Here is a 10,362-nt window from a genome sequence, read left to right as displayed (position 1 = left end):
AATCTTTTTGTAAAAATACATGGAGAGAGTGTCGTACTGAACTCCAACTCGTACAAAGTTACAACACATGAAATATTTTAGAAAGTAAACTTCATTAGATTAGTTTGGACCATGGTGCTATATTGAACTTCAGCGCTAGACCACTCAAAACATGTTGGGAGCTAAGCTTATCCCAGAAGAAATGGGGTTGAACCTTTCTTTCCTTTTTAACGTTTTATTTTTTTGTAAAGTGAAATATTATTCGAAATGTGTTGGTTTGAGTATTGTTATGGTTATGCATATTTAATGTATATTTTAATTATGTTTAGTTTCCATGTTGGAAAGGAATAATGTTGGTCTTTTTTATTTGGGTTTAAATCTTACAAAAATGAATAAGAATGGAGGATAATATTGTTGGAAGAGATTGATGCGTAGAATATTATTTTTAACACAAAAAGATATAGATGCTTTTTATTTATTTAAATTTATAAGTAATTTAGAACCCAACTTTCTAGCTTATAAACAAAGATAAGGTATTTCTCATGGTTCATTGAAACCTCAATTAACAATTAATTCACAAATAATAAAAATAAATAAATAAAAAGTATGTATATTTTTTTTTGTTAAACATAATATTCTAACATTAATCTCATTTAACAATATTATCTTTAATTTGTACTCATTTTTGTGGAGTTAAGGGGTAATGTCTCTAGTGACCATTCATTGATATTGACAAACAAGGTTAACGAATAAGGCTTTAAATTTTTAAAAGTGTCTGGCACACAAAACACCATGTGTGTCTGCTCCCAAAATCCTGTGCACATGCATTTCAGCACAAACATATGCTCTCAATGCCATGTGTGTGCATTCAATGTCCCACATGCATAGTCAATATCTTGCATGCATACCTTGGCACCTCAACGTACATTTGACACCCTACATGCACACTTTAACACTCGCATGCACGCCCAACATCCCATGCATGCATACTCAACATTCTATATGTACACTTCACAGTTGAAGCACCAAGTTTGACATTTGTGCATGTACCAAGTATGATATTCATCACCAAGACCATTATACATGCATACCAATGGCAAGATGCAAATGCACTAAGAATACAAGCATTTATCAATATTTACAAAGCAACAATGCCTTCAAGAATTAAATCTTCATCTTGATCACACCACTATCAAAACCATAACCCCCACAACTCCTTCCAAATTATGTTTTTTAACAACATTGAACCTTTTTTGTGAAGTTTTATAGGTAGTTTCATTCTTTCCATGAGTTATTGCCTACCCTAAATATGTTATTTATCGTGATAAATGCTTATAGGTTAAATAACATTGGAGGTAAAGGAAGAAATTCAATTTTCCAAGTACTTGTAGCTCTTACCATTCTTTTTTTCTTTGCATTAACATTTAGCATTTTAATTTTGCATTGCAATCTTTTTTAACATTACACATGTACATAATAAATGACCTAAAACCTCCCCTTTATCAAAGTATCGTATTCACCTTGCATCTCTTAATTGATATGGGCAATTCAAAATACCTCCTTGAGCACTCCTGTTAAAATTGGCAACTAGGACCAACTTCCACCTTAGGACAGCTCATATGATGGAGATGATTATTGCATTGGATTCCTCTTTCGGAGAGGTTCAATTATGATATAAATATCATCTCATTCTGACAAGAAGAAATGGAATTTTGAATTTATTCTTCTCATGGAAAAATTGTCAAGGTCGGCCTCAGTCAAATGTAGGCTCATGAAGCCCAATAGATGTGTCTTCTCACCCTCAACAAATTGTATAAATAGGAGTGACCCTTCTCTCATTTGGACACTCACCGATCTTGTCATATCATCTTCTCTCTCCTCTCTTGATTGGTTCGTACAATTGGAGGCTCTCTCGTCTTCGCATGTGTGGAAGGAAGGCAAATTTTAGGAGGCCGAAATTTTCTTTGATTAGGGTAGCATTGACCAGCATTGACTTTGGTACTTTGACCAAGCGTTGACTTCTGTTTTTTTTGTTAGAACATCGATCTTTTTAGGCCGCATTCTTTGGCACGCAAATCAAGGTGATTGGGGACAGTTTGACCACGTTGACTGCATCTTTGACTTTCTATATGACCGTAGAAATTACAGCAAGGATTGTTTTGGTTGACCGATATGTTTTGGGTTGACTTTGACCCTCTCCAGAGGTTGTACTATTCTATTTTTGACCGAGTTTATTAGAGGTTGATTTGGGGCATCTTTGACCACTGTTGACTTTCAAGTTAGGGCTGCATTGACTGTGATCCAGGTGGATATTGGTGGCCACCTGCTAATTCCACTTGGAGCCCTACCAGTGCTTCTTTCAGTTTTTTATTTTCCTTAATTATAGCATCGCCAGCGAATTTTCTATTAAAAATTCGTCTTTTCTGTCGTAGTCCTCTGAGAGATCTTTCTAATGGGCTATCATGCTCGTCAAACGGAGATAATATGACCAATTCGTGACCCCGGGAAGTTGGTTGTCCAACTCACCCCAACGGGGCCCACAAAATCTTGGTGTTACATCTCCTTGGGTTAGGGTTTTGGTTGTTTAGGGTTTTCTCTTATTGTTCAATAATAAAAAGGCCCTTTAGCCTCATTGTAAGACAGTTCAGAGGCATGTAGCCACCACATGTCTGCTTAGAGATAAGCTACCATCGCCCTAGCTAGTTTATTTCCATTACTGTTTGTAAGAATATTTCAGTATTTTACATTAATGAAATGAAGTATTATTTCCGCTGCATATCTGTGTTTATGGTTATCTCTGTAATTTGTTGCGTTCCTGTTTAAGTTCGGATCAGACTGTTGATTTGGAAGATCTATTTTGGGCTTGTATTTATGATATTTGTACTCTCTCTCTCTCTGCTGAACTATTGAAGAATAATAAGAATATTTGATCAAATGGTTTCCCCACATTGGGGTATGTCCCTGGCATCCACCACATCTTGTTTCCTCTTGTCTTGGCTTGTCTTCTGCATATGATTTTATGTTATATATGCATTTATTGTCAATGTGTATAATTTAATGTGATTGTTACTGGATATAATTGGAATTTGTCATTGGGTTGCTAAAGGAACATTGAAGTGAATTGTCTTAAGCATATAACATACCATTGTTATCTAAATTTAACATGGAATCAGAGTTCAGGTGAAGACAAAGCCCAAGAAAGAGTGAAACAAACCAATCACTAAAGAAAGTTGTTAGACAAGGACTTGGAACTAGTCCCAATGACGGCTACATCTTTCTTCAAATCCGAGGACAAGCTCAAGGACAAATCCGACTATCATGCATGGAAGATGACTTTGGATTTGACATTAGAAGAGAATGATGCCATGGACTATGTCAAAGGGAGAATAGCAGAGCCTCCTTCAAATGCATCTGATGTTGAACAAACTAAGTACAAGAAAGGTGAGGTTAAAGCTAAGAATATTATTGTTGATCCTATTCATAAGCCTTTGGTTGCCTATATTTCTGATTTGGAAACATCTAAGGAGATGTATGAAAAGTTTGTCGGTATGTTCAAAGTAAACAATGCAAATCAAATTCTCTTTCTCAAGAACAATCTGAAAGATATCAAGATGGATAGAGGAGAATCCATCGAATCCTACTTCATTAGGATTACCGAGATCAAGAATTATCTCCTATCTATTGGTGAAGTCACTAGTGATCGAGAGCTATCTCTTATTGCACTTGGGGGCCTTACAAGGGATTGGGTTGTGTTCAACACTACCATTCTCAACAATGATAGGATTTTGGGATTTGATGAACTATTGGCTAGATGCACTCAAGAAGAAATAAGGATGATGGAAAGAGATAAGCCCTCAAATGGAAACAATCCTACCGCCTTCTCTGCTAATTCTAAGCGAAGGAACAATGTTGGTCCAAGGAATCAAGGACAAAGGTTCAAGTTGGGATTCAAAGAAGGGAGAAAAGGAAGGTGCTTCAATTGTAACAGGTTTGGCCACTTCGCTAGAGAATGTCCTCACAAGAAGGATACTCCAAGAGACGGTGACAATAATAACAACAAACTTCAAAAGAAATGGCAATCAAAGGAACAACAGGTTCAATAACAAAGGAAAGAGGAATGCTCCTGCTGCTCAAAATGGAGGTGGTCGTCCTCCCAAGAAGTTGAGAAACTCCAGGTATGATGAAGTTAATATTGCAAAGCAAAAAGAATTTGTTCTTATTTCTGCCCTCTCCATCGCCTGTCCTCCAAATACATTGGACCATTGGTTGATTGATAGTGGTGCCTCAAGGCACTTCATTGGGTACAAGGAATCCCTCTCTAAATTGGTTGAAAAGAAGACAAATATGGAAATTATAGTTGGGGATAATGCCACTTATCCCTTGAAAGGAATTTGGATTGCTACTCTTCATTTAAATCAAGGTCAAACTCTTCATTTGCAAGAAGTGGTATATGTACTTGATCTGAAAAAGAACTTGGTTTCTATTTCTGCAATGGAAGATAAGGGTTTCAAGGTGACATTCATTAATGGTAAGGTTCTTCTTTGGCAAAGGAACCCAAGAGATGCATTCACTCTTGGATTCAGGGTTGAAGGTTTCTATCAGGTTGGAGGAAGTCTGTTGGGAGCAATGATTTGTGACATCTCTCTTCAATCTGAATTATGGCACCAGAGATTTTCTCACCTTCATTTCAAAGCCTTACCCAATGTAAGGAAGATGGTCACAGGGATGCTCTAATTCCACTTAAACCATGAAGGTGTTTGTTAGGGATGTGAAGCTGGAAAACATACAAGGGGACCATTCCCCTCAAGTGAGACTCAAACCACTAATATTCTTCAATTGGTCCATTCTGATCTATCAGGTATGTTGCCCATGACATCTTTGGGTGGATATTTGTATTATGTTATGTTTTTTATGACTTCTCTCACAAGACATGGATCTATTTCTTAAAGAAGAAGGGTGAAGTATTCGAATGGTTTTGTTCCTTCAAAGCCTTGATCAAGAATTAAACAGGGCAGAATATCAAAATACTGAGGACCGATAATGGGACCGAATATGAGTCAAATGAATTCAAAGACTATTGTAGAGAATTTGGCATTAAGAGGGAGACTACAACCACATATACTCCTGAACAAAATGGTGTTGCCAAAAGGAAGAATTGTACTACCATAGAAGCTACTCGAGCTATGCTTCATGATCAAGGTCTTATGAAGTTCTTATGGGGGGAAGCTGCCAACACCGTTGTGTATGTCCAAAATCAATGCCCACATCAAGTTTTGGACTTCAAGGCACCCGAAGAAGTATTCACTAGTAAGAAAACTAATGTTTCTCATTTTAGAATTTTTGGTTGTCCCATATACTTTCATGTGCCAAAAGAGAAAAGAAACAAACTAGATGCATTTGGGAAGAAAGGAACATTTGTGGGCTACAGTGAAACTTCAAAGGCATATCGAATCTATGTGCTTGGTCAAAGGGAAGTGGAACTAAGTCATGATGTTACTTTCGATGAAGATTCTGCTCTTAGAAAGTGTTAGGCCCCTATATTACTAGTGTAACCCCTTATTGTTATTAGTACAACCCCCTTATTATATTGTTGTACCCATGTAGTCCCCGTATTGTTACTATTGTGCCCCATAGAAGCCCACTATTGTTATTATTGTGCCCTTACATTATTATTGTTATGTCGGCTCTGATTATATTATGACCCCTTAGACTCCTATATATAGAAAGGAGGTCTTGTCATTTGTATCATCTAATAATTGTTCATTTGTGTAATGTAAAGGAGGTTGTCCCCTCGAAGAGGCTTAATTCTAAGGCGTTGATCTATCTTTTCTATCTTTTTGTGAGTTGGTTTCATAACATTTGGTATCAGAGCTTTGAATTCTAAGGTTTCGCTGCTCCAAACAGGTCATCGTGGAATTTTTGTTATAACTTATTTTTTGTGACGTTTTAGACGCTAAAAATAAAACCCATTTGGACTGAAATCGTTCTAAACCGCGGGTCCGAATTTTAGAGCTTTTCGTGCTATATTTGTGAAGATATGATCTGGGGAAGTTGGCCTTTTTGTAGACTCCCGAATTACATTCCAAATAGGTGACCTGGGGAAAATAGTCATAACTTGTGTTTTGAGCATCAGATCGAAATTTCGTAAGAAGTTACAGAAAGACGACGGACTGTAGTTTCCTATGTATATTTTTCAGATCCTAAGGTCAAAATAGTGACACGTGGCAGTTCATACAAGTTCGATCCTCTGAAAAGGTATATAATCAGGTCATATTAGGAGATTATGCATAACTCTTTCTTGGAGAATCTAAATTCGATCAGACAGGTGGCATTGGAAAGAGGACGCAGAGGGCTACTGCAGGTCGCAATTTCAGAACTTAAAGATCCAAAAGTACAAAGTTACAGTGATTTCAAGATCGAGCTCCTAAAATCAAGAAAAAACAAGATGAGGAAGTTTGATGGCAAGGATCTGGTAAATTGGATACTACAGATGGATAAATATTTTGATCTACATGGTGTACCACTATTACAAAAGGTATGTATTGCATTTTCATATTTAGAACAAGATCAATTTTTACGGTATAAAGGGCTTTGTTCTCGTAAACAACTTGTTACGTGGTCAATTTTCACGGAGGAAATTATAGCACATTATGAGAATACAAAGAGCAACACCACATCAATTGGAAGAAAAAGAGAAAAAAGGTTTTGTTACAAAGTGGAAAGAAAACTTATGGCAATAAGGAATTTTGCCCCTCACAACTATAAATATGGAAGTATTGTTTCTCCTAGCCTTCCACAACCTACAAGGGTTACACCACAACAATTGGAAGAAAAAAAGAGAAAAAGGGCTTTGTTACAATTGTGATAGAAAATGCACTAAAAGTCATATGTGTGCTGAGAAGAAATTATTTTACATAGAGTATGAAGAGGAGGAAGAAAAGGATCAAGAAACATCAAAAGAAGAGGATATACGCCATGACCCAGCCCCAGAGAAAGAAGAAATGAATCTGACCATATCTTCTAAAGCATTGGCAAGAATTACCACTCCTCAAACTCTCAAGATAGAAGGACATATCAAGAAGAAAAAGGTTCAAGAAGTGAAAGATCACATCAAGAAAGAAGAAATGGATCCAACCATATCTTGTAATGCATTGGCTGGAATTACCACTCCTCAAACTATCCAGATAGAAGGACATATCAAGAAAAAAGTGTTCAAGAAGTGAAGGATCACATCGAGCATCAAGAAATGAATCCGGCCATATCTTGTAAAGCATTGGAAAAAATTACCACTCCTCAAACTATCAAGATAGAAGGACATATCAATAAGAAAAGTTCTCAAGAAGTGAAAGATCACATCAAACATCAAGAAATGAATTCGACCATATCTTGTAAAGCATTGGAAGAAATTACCACTCTTTAAAATCTAAAGATAGAAGGACATATCAAGAAGAAAAAGGTTCAAGCAATGAAAGATCACATCGATCATCAACAACAAGTTCTCCAACTTTTAAAGGATAATGCCACTTTGGTGCAGAATCGAATGAAAAAACAGGTAGATCAACATCGCAGTGAAAAATGTTTTGATGTAGTCATTGGGTATTTTTACGGCTACATCTCAAGCAAGCTATTTACGAGAAGGAAATGTTGGCAATACTACATGCACTTAAGAAATGGCGACCTTACCCAATGGGAAGACATTTCAAGGTAAAAATGGATCATGATAGTCTTAAATACTTTTTAGAACAAATATTATCTTTAGAAGAACATAAAAAATGGGTCACAAATATGTTGAGTCATGACTTTGACATCATCTATAGAAAAGGGAAGCAAAATTTTGTTGCAGATGCACTCTCAAGAAAGGATGAGGATGTGGAAGCATTGTTTTGTGTTATTTCTATTATCCAACCAGATTGGATAAACGAAGCAAGGGATGAATGGAAGAAGGACGAAGAAGTGTGGCCACTCATTCAAATTTGCAAAAGATCCCAATTCAAACAATATGGTCAGAACTTGAAGAGGAAGGAAAAATCATATTGGAACCTGGAGCAGTCACAGAAACAAGAACCCGGCAGCTACGAAATCGATCAATTTTAGAGTATCTCATCAAGTGGAAGAACTTACCTATTGAAGATTCCACATGGGAGGGCACGAAGTTTATACAGAAGCATCAAGAACTACTCAAGCATTGAGGACAACACTTTTTAAAGGAGAGGGGCATGTTAGGCCCCTATACTACTACTGTAACCCCTTATTGTTATTAGTACAACCCCCTTATTATATTGTTGTACCCATGTAGTCCCCATATTGTTACTATTGTGCCCCATAGAAGCCCACTGTTGTTATTATTGTGCCCTTACATTATTATTGTTTTGTTGACTCTGATTATATTATGACCCCTTAGACTCCTATATATAGAAAGGAGGTCTTGTCATTTGTATCATCTAAGAATTGTTCATTTGTGTAATGTAAAGGAGGTTGCCCCCTCAAAGAGGCTGAATTCTAAGGTGTTGATCTATCTTTTCTATCTTTTTGTGAGCTGGCTTCATAACAGAAAGATTCGAGATCTTCCTATTCCAAGTAGGGACAATGATGATGTTGGTGTAGAACAGTAGGATGAACCTTCATCCGATGAACTGATGCTCAGTGTTGAAGGTCCGATGGATCCCATTGATCCACCTCATAGTGAACCCACTACTTAAAGAAAAAGGCCTTTATGGCTCAAAGATACTCTTGAAGATGTTGAGAAACATATTTCACTGAGAGGGACATTTCATGAATGCAAGAAGTCGAATAGGTACCGAGGGTACTTAGCTACCATGAGTACCCTTGTACATTTTGAGCTTTGTACATTCGAAGAAGCCGTAAAGCAACAAGTTTGGAAGGATGCAATGAACGAGGAATATGAGTCGATCATGAAGAATGATGTCTGGGATGTGGTTCCTAGACCCAAGGACAAGTCAGTGGTCACTTCGAAATGGCTCTACAATATCAAACATGGAACTTATGGGAGTGTTGACAAATTCAAGGCCAGATTTGTAGCTCGAGGCTTCTTTCAAAAGGAAGGAGTAGACTATGATGAGATATTTGCACCAATTACCCGATATACCACCATCTGTTCGATCATAGCCCTTACTACCTCACACGGATGGAATCTTCATCAAATGGATGTCAAAATTTCCTTCTTACATGGTTCACTTGAGGAAGTGTATGTGGAACAACCCTAGGGGTTTGAGGTTCAATATCGTGAGACACATGTATGCAGGTTGAAGAAATCCATATATGGTTTGAAGCAAGCCCCTAGGGCTTGGTATGAGAGGATCGATAGCTATCTTATGAAGTTGGTATTTACAAGAAGCGATGCTGACCCGAACCTATACTTCATGGTTGAAAAGGACAGAACTCTCATTCTGGTCCTTTATGTGGATGATCTATTTCTGACGGATGATGACCCTCTCATTCATCAATGCAAGAGGGAGTTGGCTTCCGAGTTCGAGATGAAGGACCCAGGATTGATGCATTATTTTATAGGGTTGGAGGTCTGGCAAAAGGGAGGTGAGATTTTCCTTTCTCAAGGAAAATATATTGTGAAGCTACTTAAGAGATGTGGGATGGTGGACAGCAAGTCCGTGACTACTCCAATGGAACTCAACTTTGAGAATCTTTGTGGAAGTGTTGTTGGGCCTGAATTGGCGAAACCTACCGAGTATCGTCAACTTGTGGGGGGGGGCTGATGTTCTTGGTCAACTCCCATCCTCACATATGCTTCGTTGTGAACACGTTCAATCAATATATGGTCGAGCCTCATCACATTCATTAGATCGCTGCTAAGAATCTCTTAAGATATCTCCAAGGCACAATACACTATGGACTGAGATACATTGTCGGGAATTTGAGGCTACATGGATATACAGATGTTGATTGGGTTGGCAGTGTGGTGAATTGTAAGAGCACATCTGGGTGCTGCTTCTCTTTGGGGTTTGCTTCTATATCTTGGATGAGTAGGAAGCAACAATCGGTTGCACTAAGCACCGCCGAGGCCGAATACATTGCTGCGAGTATGGCCTGTTGTGAAGCAGTTTGGTTGAGGAATGTTGGGTCCCTATAATACTAGTGATTACCCCATTACTATTGTAGTTATACCCCTTATTTATATTGTTGTGCCCCTATTACCCCCATGTTGTTATTTCTGTACCCCATAGAATCCCTCTATTGTTATTTTTGTGGCTTTATATTATTATTGTTAGGTCGGCTAGATTATATTGTGACTCCTTAGACTCCTATATATAGAAATGAGGTTTTGTCATTTTTATCATCCAAGAATTGTTCATTTATGTAATGTAAAGGAGGTTGCCCCCTCGAAGAGGTTGAATTCTAAGGCGTTGA

This window comes from Pinus tabuliformis, chromosome 1_2 (genome assembly GCF_031772625.1).
Source record: "Pinus tabuliformis cultivar Carrire ecotype Pingquan chromosome 1_2, CPIR1, whole genome shotgun sequence".
NCBI lineage: Eukaryota > Viridiplantae > Streptophyta > Pinopsida > Pinales > Pinaceae > Pinus > Pinus tabuliformis.
The sequence above is the reverse complement of the archived record's forward strand: the minus strand, read 5'-3'. Positions refer to the sequence as shown.